This window comes from Bombus terrestris, chromosome 5, assembly GCF_910591885.1.
Source record: "Bombus terrestris chromosome 5, iyBomTerr1.2, whole genome shotgun sequence".
In the NCBI taxonomy this organism is placed as follows: domain Eukaryota; kingdom Metazoa; phylum Arthropoda; class Insecta; order Hymenoptera; family Apidae; genus Bombus; species Bombus terrestris.
In genome coordinates, this window is record NC_063273.1 from 5,847,296 (window position 1) to 5,858,461 (window position 11,166).

General features: G+C 43.6%; 1 long non-coding RNA gene across 1 annotated transcript; it reads left to right on the forward strand.

Annotated features, from left to right (window-relative positions):
* Positions 1-676: 676 nt before the first annotated feature.
* LOC125385123 lies at positions 677-1,542 on the forward strand. The gene is made up of 2 exons (XR_007224099.1): positions 677-836; positions 1,260-1,542. It is a non-coding gene; the product is annotated as an uncharacterized LOC125385123 (long non-coding RNA).
* Positions 1,543-11,166: the final 9,624 nt, after the last annotated feature.

An 11,166-nucleotide genomic window follows, 5' to 3' on the forward strand; every position in this document is an offset into this window, starting at 1 on the left:
AGCATTTGCAATAACACTGGCGCCGAGGCGACGATGTATACAGGATTATTCAAAATAAATATTACATTTTAGATAGAAGTAGTTTCCTTGGAAGATGGTTTGCTATGCAGCTTCGTTTTTACAACTTTTTGCAATTAAATCTCTTCCAGACAGCTTTCTTAAATTAGTAATTCTAATCATATATACGTCATACTATCTTTCATGCTCCAGATAATAAAATTATGATCTTGTTGAAAATCTTTCAACAGCTCAAATTTCTGTTAATATTCCGACGAGTTAGATTGAACGGGACACGTGTCAACTGGACGGAGATTGAGGTTTCCGAAAACCAAAGCAAACCTTGTGAACCAAACTGAATCCCGTTCCAACGATCCAGATCGATCGTTGGGATCGCAACACGGCCGACACGTCGGTCGACGAAATTTACTATTCGCTGATCGGGAGAGGTTAAACCTTCATCGAGTCATATCTCGTCTCAGGATTTGGCCGGGCGTTCGTTCGTCCCTGCTCGCTGTCGTTGTAACTTGCAACGAGCTGTCGTGCTGCCGCGACCCGGAACTGGCCAACACAATGTCGGCCCCGCTCGCTGCAATTTACTGCTGATGGCAGGTAATTCCGACGGCTGATAATCGCGGCAGCATCCGGCGACCGACTGATCCGCACAATAAATACGGATACCTGGTCAGTCGGTGATTAATGTTCGCCAAACGTTGGTTCACCTACGAATTTCCAATATTTGCGATTTTTTTTTCTTGAATCTTTCGAATCTTCGCATTATGAGGACCCTCGTAATTGTCTCCATTGCCATCTTCTGCCTAGCCTTTCTCATTGTTCAGGTAAGAATATAGCAATTCTCGTAGTTCTATGATTGGTGTCTTTATTTTTGAAGATGATAAGAGAAGAAAATATTTTAAGAAAAAGACTAGTGAATTTATCAGTCTCGCCCAGTTAATATCGTAACGAGTACTATACTTTAGATATCTTATATATGTTTGGGTGTTACGTGATTTATGTATATCTTTGCATTTTTAAATTTCCAACAAATACACGAAAATGCTAGTTATCGTAGATTTAGATATCGTACGATGTACATCCACGGAGTCCAATTGTAATAAAAGTACATTTCCAGCGTGTTCACGTAGGTACCATAGAGATACGATAACGTTCTACGCGAACGTGAATGCAACATTTGTTTGTTATCGTTCTATAAGAACTGAAAACATTTTTAGCGTATAGAAACTTGGCTCTCTTCTTAACAGACCGAAGCAGTTCCCCAATTGCAAAATGTGGATTTGATGAACAAATTCGGTGGCCAGGACTCGCTGCATCGCACCATGACGTCTCTAATGAGTTTGTACACGAAGCTGACTCAAGAGTTTGAGACACTGATCAGACAAGGGAAAAGCGTCAACCAAGCCATTCCAGAGCTAATAAAACTGCTACCAAGTATGATGTCGTAAATTTCAAGTCGGCCGGCTCGTATCGTGTCAACCTTGGCCTCTACGTAGATTCGATGCAATAAAAAGTAGAAACACGGAGAAAGTGAATTTTTTTATTCGATAACCGCGAATGGAAGATGAAGTGGTTGGTTCAGACGTGACTGACCTCGGTCGCTGGGAAAATTAAAATTTCAAGGTGAACATGGAGTTGGAGTTGTAAATTAATGCGGTGCGAATTCAGTGGTAGAGCAGGAGGAAGGATGATGCTTGACTATCTTTATGAACGGTTATCGAAGTGGTCTCGAGCGGAATCGGCGTGTTGATTGGATGGAAGCTCGATCAAACGACGCGACTCCTCGAGACTCCACGTCGTGCGCGCCCTGTGTTCGCGATCGAGATAGCGACCGCTTTGCGTACAGTCGGCTGAAGAGTTCCTTCCACTTCCACTTTCACTCTGGCGATATGTCTAGAACCTCTTGCGTCAGATACGGAAATATATATTTCAGAAAATATTGAAGTATCCAATTTGAGTATTTATCGCTTGGAGGATGAAATCACTGCACTTGAGTTAGGAACTTAAATTAAAGATTTACGTCTAGACAATGAAATTGAGCAATTTAACTTGCTTCGATCTTCAACTAAGGAATAATTTGCAGGAATCGACATCTACTATTCCACATTTGCATTTCGAAGTTCTCTTGCTTTCTGTACGAGTTACTCGTTTCTTTTTTATATGCTGAAACCAGTGTACAGAAATTCAGCTGTGAAGCGATTTACAAATTCGGCCGTGTCTGTGTCGTCGCATATCGCAAATTGCGCGCGGATAATCGAAGGGACCGGAGCTCTGACGAATTCTAGCGAAAATTTCACGATGTCGGGAAAGCGAGCCGCGAAATCAATTTAGCGAAACAGCGGCTGCGTGTCGGATAAAATAGCGACGACGGATCTCCCGGGAAATTTAGAACTCGACCCTTCCAACCCCTTGCGTTCCTATTTTTCCCGGGGTTGACGCGAATCGAACAACACGGACATTGAACTTCGCCGCGGTTCAACGACTAGTTTCGTCGACTGTACCACGCGTAACCAGGTGCAACGCGACGCTCAGACGTTCTGGAGCACCTACCACTCGGCCGCGACTGCGGAGGGTAGGTAAGAGGGTAGGTAGGCTGCAATCCCCGTCGCGTAGTCTGCCATTCTCAATGCCGCGCTGGTAATAACGAACTCTGAGCAAAAAAAAAATGTCAGCGAGTTTTCGCGGGGAACGTTCCTTCCTTAACTTGACGATGCTATTGTGGATACTAGACGGGTTTGGAAACGAGGTACAGGGGGTAAATCTTTTAGACCGGGTTGGAGGGATTTATTGGAGTAGATAATAGGGAATACGAATGTTGTTTACCATTTGTTTGTTATCCGTTTAGTTTGCCAAGCGAGTAGCGTTTAACGTTAACGTAGAAACTTTGTTCGTGTTTTTTAATAACCTTCAACAACAGTTAGATTAATACAGATTAAATACAGTTAACAAAGTGTACGAAACAAACGTAGAATTCCATAATAGAGGTAATACGCTCGTAATTTCTTTGATAACATCTTAACACGTAAGTTTTTATATAAATGAAGAAAAATTGTTGAAAAAATTTGAAGTTAGCAAAATGATGACTTAAACCTTTCCTAATTTCACGTGGACTACGTTATATTTAAAAAAAAGTGCTTAACATCGACGTCAAAGAGCGATCGAATAGTGAAATGAAATCAAGAAATTTGCTTCTTAACACAATTCCATTAAACCAAATCATTTGTCTAGAACGAATTAGATTATGTTTCCACAAAAGTTGGACATTAGCTTTCAGATTTAAGCCAAAGCCACTCTGGGTACAAATATCTAAGGTATTCCTGAGTCTGCAAATCCTAATATTCCAACAATTCGATTCACGACCATGTAACGACACTTAGAAGCTACGCAATTTAAACAAACGACTCGGTTCCTTCGGTGGAGGATCAGGAACGAGGAGATGGTATAGGGAATGGGAAACGCGTCGCAGGTGCAGTCTGCGAGCAAGGACGAGGACGGTGGTTACAGGCGAATGGGAGCGGGCACGACGTTAAGCTCGAGGGTGGAAGAAACCTCGTACGGAGGGGGTAAGCGAAGTCTCGTTAAAAATACACGCGTGACAAGATCCTTTACACGGCGCGACTTGGTCGCGTGCTGTAGCCGGAGAGGCTGTTTTATGGCCCAGCACTCGTTAGTAATTGAATACTTCGCCGAGGAGGAAACGCGCCGGCCGACATTGTTGTTCGTGGCTTCTGTCTCGCGCTATTCGCTCAGCCACGCTAAACGCGACGATACTCGCACCTGCTCGATGTCTACCATCGCTTTTACAAGGAGATTTCTGAAGAAAGTGTGCTATGCCTACTTTCCTATGTACTAACAAGCTTGTAGACTTTCTTTGGAAGCAAATTGTAGAAAGTGGTGAATTTGTAAACTTCTTGAACTTTGCATTGACATTGACAGTATAAAAAGTCTTTGTCAAGGTTCATAGAGACTGATTTTTGTTTGTGAGTCCTTTGAGAGGAAATTCCTTTGTTATATAGTTTGAGCCGCTATACGATGCTAGCTGTAGGTGTAAGACTTTTGTCTAATTCATGTACCAATTTCCATGATTGCATTGAATCTATCCGAAATGATCGACCAGATTTGCTTTTCGTTCAAAAACAGTTTTCCGAAAGACAAACAACATTTGAGGCGTTGTTTTATTGATACGAAATACCTGGTTTGGTTTACGCTTAGAGTCTTTCTGCCTTTTACCTGAGTGGAATTTAATGGTATTATAGTAAAGTGAACGAAATATCAGTAAAATTGCCAAAGTAGTTAATACGTACGAAGTTAAAATACAAAATGCACCTTTTTCATTACTCCGATGGCAGAAGAAGAAGAAGAAGACGAACGTTTTCGCGTTTCAGGGAAACATTAGGCTCGGTTTCGAGCGTGGAAATTCGATAAGGGCAGCCCGCCTGACCGGCCAATAATTCTGCGGCGATGCTTTTGCACAGACTTCCGGCGAGTCGCGATATATCAGTCCGGCCGAGGCAAGCCGGAACCGGAAACCGTCAATCATAGGACTAAGTTAACGCGGAGTCCGCTCTACTCGCTCAGAGAACCGCCGCGCTATATCGTAACGCGAACTATTTTATGGACCCTTCTCCATCTCCCTTCTACCACCCACTCTACCTGGTTCCTCCTTCCGTGTCGAGCCGCCTTTCCTCTCATTCCCAAACGTATACACTCACGTATATTCCACAAGCCATCGTCATCCCCCTAAAATATACTTTCGAGCATGGAGCATCGATTTTTTCATAAATAACCGCCCACCTGGCTACCCCCAGCCGGTAAATCTCTCAATCTGGCTATCCTCATCCCTAAACTGCGTCTGGTTAATTCCATCGGACCGCTGTAAGCCTGGATATTGGGGCGGTATCTTCCCGGAGCAACGTGTCTCCGCTTCTAACGGCCTATGTTACGGTTCTTTGATGTACAGCCCAGAATTTTTATATCGGTTATGGTTGGCAATATGTAAGGACGTTTCCAGGGATAGAATATGGGTTCAAGATTGGCTAAACTGGTTAGGAGGGTTATAAACGTGTTGGAGTCGACGAATATGGTTACGAAACTATAAAAATTATTTATTAGCATGCGGCATACGGTAATATTAGGTAATGAAAAGCTAACATCAACGTGTTAGGTATTGAGAAGAAACAGGGTACGAATAATGACCAATGAATATAAACCTACAATATTACAACTTTCTAAATAAAGAGAGAGAAACATTATGGAAGAATTGCAAAAGGAATATATGATGGATTCGAAGAAGCAAAGTGACGTTGATTTTTTGATATTTGAACGAAACGAAGGTGAAAGAGCGTTGATTACGGAGGAATATTCGTGGGAAATTGAAGAAGTTGGCGCGTGGTAGACCCTGGCTTGATCTATCAAGGAACGTGGCCTGAATAATTGCGCCGATGGGCTCGGTTTTCCCTCGCAGGCTGAAAACGGGCCGTGCTATTTTCTTGCTCATAAAGGTCGAAATTTTACGGAGCGTTTTACGCCCGGTCATTAGCGAAATCGGTGCGGCGGTAGCTTACGTTCTCGCTTTTACGGGCAACCCTTCCGCCTCGGCCACATTGAGAAAATAAAACCAGGGCGTCTCGTAGCCGTTTCACTTTTAATAGAAACTCGGTCCGTTCATCGTCCGAACGAAGAATATAAAAAGGGAAGTGAAAAAAGGGGTAGGAAGTGCGCGTATAACACAGTATCTATAGGTTGTCGATACTGTTGCATGCTTAGAGCGTCGTTGACGTAAATAGAGTGCGGAGATCGTAAGTTAAATACGATCGAGCCTACTCGAAGGCCCGTCTCGAGAGAATGGACCTTGCACGTGACGGCTGTTCGTTCTAGCAACCATAGAACCTTACAATTTCGCCTAAGCTTTCTTTTAACGCGTCTTGTTTTTCTTGGAAAACAGTATTTTCTTTTAATTCCCCAATTTCAACTTTAGTTTAAAAAAGTTGCAGTATAATTTCGACGCTAAATAAAACTATAGTTGGATGTATTAAAATAGTTCCGAAGCATAAAAGTATAGTACATGGTAGCACGATACAGGATAAGATAACTCAATAACTTGTAACGCTGGCGTTAACCGGACATATGTAATGTTACATTTTTTTCCACATTAGAAAGTTCATTTTTCCATTTGTCTTTATTTCATATCCCTGCATTTCGAAATCCTAATGGTCCTGATTGTGATATTTGAACTTCGTGTCAACCATTTGCTATAAACAATCACAGGAAATTCCTATTCCTACAATAGTTTATCAAAATGAGCACGTATGTTCGAACAAAATACGAAGTTTCGTTTCCACGTGGCGGATTCGTGACAAATTTGTAGCGACGTCGCGTCGCTACGTGGATGAGAATGAAAAAAACCCATCCGGGTACCGGTATAGCCAGGATGGCTTCTTGAAAAACGGTGATCCCCGGATTCGATCCGGCGGTATTCAATCGGATACCATCTCTGTCGCTAATCCCACTTTTGATGGAAACAAAATTGGCCGGCGCGGTGCGGCGTGCCGGGGCCCGGGGGCCGATACAATATTCGCGTTAGGACGTAAAGCGTCGTTTCCAAGTGTTCCCTCGGCTGAAATATTGCGACGCGTCGCGCATACGCGATGCCCCCTTGCGTATTATGTAGATACCACTGAACTGGAAATAGCAATAACGACCGCTGGATCGGTGACATTTCTGCCTTTTTCCCTCGTCCAACCCCCTCGCAACTCTGGTTTTATACCCTCTATCTGCCAGCTCGTGTATGTGTTTATTTTTTCTTCTTTTTTATATCATTTTTTAGTTCACAATGGGTTCAGGTTCGCGGCAGAAGGTTAGCCGAAGCGTCCAGCCTCGTCACGAGTCTCCTCGTATTTTTTCCGGGTCACGTGAGTTACGAGGCTCGGCCGCGAAACAGTGGTTAAAGGCGGCGGACTCTAATTCTTCCTGGGCGGACGTTAACAGCCCTGAAAGGATAACCACGTAGCAACGGTACGTGATACAAGATACCGGTACTGGCTATCTATAATTCATGTAATCAATTGGCGAAACGAAACGATAACTTAGCCGCGGTCCGCCATTCGCTTTTACGACCGTTTCATCCTGCCAGGGACACACTTCCGTGATGGTCGTCGGTTGTAACGTTTATCGGCCAAGCCATGACTCCTCCGGCTAACCGGGACGATCCCAAGAAATTAATAGTTTACGGGATAGAATCCTTCGATGTCGGTTTAATTACTTACTCGCGGTAAACGATCCTGATTCGATTTGACGGTTTTCAAACGGTGGTTGAGATATTGACACAGGGGGATTGTGGCGTTCGTGGATTACACCGGACTCGAGATACCCAGTCTGCTTGGCCTATGTCGTCTTTGGGTTAATAAGATTCGTGGTTGAGATAACTCTGAATTATGATGGATTTGGGTTCCGCAATCGTGATTGCTCGGCTTTCTAATTAGATTAGGCGACCTTAGATTTCGGAATGACAGAGAATACTTGATGAGAGGTTCCTTCGTTTATAAAAATCCCGTTTTATTCTTTTGAAGGTCAATTTTTATTCATCGGACCTGTCTTTATCAATGCGAGAATAATTGAAAAGACAATTTTTTTAACGAAGAATGTTCTGTAGGAATGATAGATTGATAACAGATTAATATGCTAAGCATTTATAATTTACACATTGAAGCATATTTGGTATTCATAGGATAGTATGCTTCTTCGAAAATCGATGCGTAGCACTTGGTGAAAATTCTCTTGCTAGACATTCCATTATCAAAATATTCTTCCTCCACTATCTACGATCTTCTCGCTATTATAGGTATTCTAAATCAATTCTCTCCCCGCCGATATCACCCGAAAAAGCAAAGGAAATTTCAGGAACTTCCCGCGTTACCTTTTACACCTTCCCTTATTTATCCAGGAAGGTCGATCAAAATCATTGCTTACATTTCGAGCAGGCGGACGAAACCACGGTTTTCTCATCAAACAAATAGATAAATAAGATTCGCGGATCGGAGGGTGAAGAGGCTGACCCGTGGCAACGCAACGGAGGGAGCGACGCCCCAAACTTCCAAGGGGAGAACGCAAGCGAGAACGCGTGGCCCGCAAAAACGATCTCTCGAGGGTAAGAAGGTACAAAGGCTGACTAGATGAAGCGCACGGGTATCTAATTCCGGTATCACGGGGGGAAGGAAGGAGCCGGTGTACTGCGAAGGTTCGCCAGATGACTTTCGAGACTCCTTCGCCTCGGTTCTTCCTCATCATCGTAAAGTTTATGCCACGCCGTGTTGTATACGCTCGGCTGCGCTATTACAGCCGAAGGGTGAAGGCGGCAGAGGCTGGTGGCCGCTTCGAGCAACGGCAACAGCAGCGAAAGGAGAAAGGGGTTGAAACGGGAGGATGGAAAGGGTGGCTCTGGTGTGGTAGTCTGCGAGGCGGGCACGTACAGCTTTCGAGGCGGTACGAGACGCAATTTCAGCCGGCTCTTTATGGACCATCACAGACGACGACTAAACTTCGGAGGTGGCCATCTTCCTCCTACAATGTTAACTATATTCCCCTCTAGCGGAGAGACGAAGAGGAACGGGTGCAAAGGGAAGGAAGGGTGAAGTCGGCGGTGGCGATGGTCGTAGGCATGGAAAAATTAGCAGGAAATCCGAGACGACCGGGATGAAACGTAGAATACAATATCCTGGTGGCCGCGAATAGGAAAACAATAGGCAGCCTCGAGCTCGAGACTGGTATAATCTTATTACCCGGTAAAATTACGCGGAAATCCTGCTTGCTTCGAGCGAAGAAACCAACTGAGTTCACGGACGAATATCCTCTTCGTTTCAACTCTCTTCGTTTCACCCTTACGTCCCTTTCACCTGGCTGCCCTCTGTCTGTTTCGAGCCGTCTTCTCACCTACTTTTCTTCTTATACGTCCCCTTTGCCTCGCATGGAAAAACGTTTTGCTTTCCAGGAATTTGCTTCTCAACCAAGGCGGATCTCCACCGGTGGCTCGCGTGCGTTAACTCACGCAATTTCGACGTGCGATTCCGGCGAAAGCGAATGTGGCCGGTATTGTTGCCGTTCCCTGGATCCCCAACCGCCGTACGAGCTGGAAAAAAGGTAACCGTATTTGCATGAAAATATCTGCAGCCGTTTCGAGTTCTCTGAAATTTCTATGGACGGTGAATGAACCTACCAGCCTATACCAGTACAGGAAGCACGTGGAAGGGAAATAGGTGTGGCCGCGAGTTCGATTCGCTTTTGCTAACGAGACACGCGTTATTTGATCTTCAAACGTGTCGTCGTTTGACGGGACACAATTTCAGTGACACGAACCGCGGAATAAATTTTTTGTAAGTATAGCGTGTCCGCGAATTTGTCATGGTGATATCAGTGACTTAAAGCTGCGTAGAATAATTTTGTTAAACAAAACGAGCTATTAGTTTTTGAGCAACGTTATCCGGTTCTAGCAGAGGAATATCAAAGAAGGAATAAATATAGACGGACGTTTTATCGTAATTAAATAGCAATTTAGAAGTCCGGTAATTTCGCCACGAGTTCCTAGTGGTCTAATTGATGAACGTTGATAGTCTTGACTAGTTTGCACAAGCGTACTCGAGGAGGTAGCTGATAGTTTCGAATGCCTGCTAGTAATTCAGTGGATGAAAAGACGGTTCGGTTTATATATCTTGCACGTACACGCGATCTCACGAATTAAATGTAATTTTACCCTGCTCCTTTTGCATCGCGTGCGTAAACAGCGAAACTTTATCGTTCGTTTGGTTTAACTGTATATTTGCTTCGGACTTTCCTTTTCTACCAACTTGCTCTGTTTGAATCGACCGAGTAAGCTCGCGAATTTCGCGCGTCTATTCAACGGAATTTCAAAGTAAATAAGCCGAGTTATCTCGGATAGAGAGAACCGCGTAAGTATTATGTATGTAAGTGAAGTTACGAACTTTGGGAGCGATCGTTCGGGAATCTGTTCTTTTAGAAGGATACAGTAAAAAAGTACTTAAAGGCTGTCATAAATTAGATAGCCTTAGGTACCACGTTGTACGAAAAAAAAAAGAAAATAGAAAAAAGGAAATGAAAGTTCAGTAGTAAATTTTACAAATTACGAATTTTTTGATTATCATATTTAACGTAAAATTGCAAAATTGTGGGGAAGAAGTCTATAACTTACAACTTGTAACTTGTAAATTCATTGATATTACTATAATTGGTAAATCGTTGTGCAAGAGGTCGATATTGTACAAGCTTAACATATATGCATTTCTTGTTAGAATTTTTACATTCATAATTACCTTTATTTCCACATTTCTACCACCATGGGATGAAAGTTTTAACGTGTCTTTAATTAAGATTTCGTTCAAACAGGGCTTCCAGTGAATTCAATCACGAAGAAATTCCTCGTAGTTTCGGTTTTTAAGGTCAGTTTCGAAGTTTCAGAAACCGACTTTAAAAGGTTCTACAGAAGGGGAAAGGCTTTTCTAGTCACGAAATTTCGCGAAGCTGGAGAGCCATAGGTCGTCTGGACGCGACCTAATAAACTCGTTGGTTTCACGGGTGAAACCGGTCGAAGTTCGATGAACGACACTCGAAGTGGAGTCAGCCGGAAAACGAGCTTTCAACGGGCTAGTCGTGGTGTCGTTCGAAAAGAAGAGTAAAAAAGGGAAAAAGAAGAACGATCGGGGATCGACCATAGTGCTCGTGATGAAAAAACAGCGTCGCGATCTTCCTTTATCGTAAATCCTCCGATCGAGACGTGCTCAAGTGGTCATCTTGAGCGATCCGAGGCCGAATCACTGAAAAACGAGGTCAATAATGTGAAAACGGCCGGGTTCCCGGCGTTCGTTGTAAATTCGACGTGGAAGTCGCGAGTTGACGCCTTGTATATATCGATTATCCGTTTAGCTGGCCACTGCAATGCACCAGTCGCTTTCTACGCCCGAACCCTCGTCAATTTGCATTTCACGATCTTCCACCCTGAATGATAACCGCTTGCGATTTACATTCTGCCTAGACTCTGTTTTCTCGTTCCTTTTCTTCTGTTACTTGCGCTACACGTTGTTACTTGTTACTTGGATTATCTCGTGCGTTCTACAGATCGCACATTATTCGCTGCGAATATTTAAA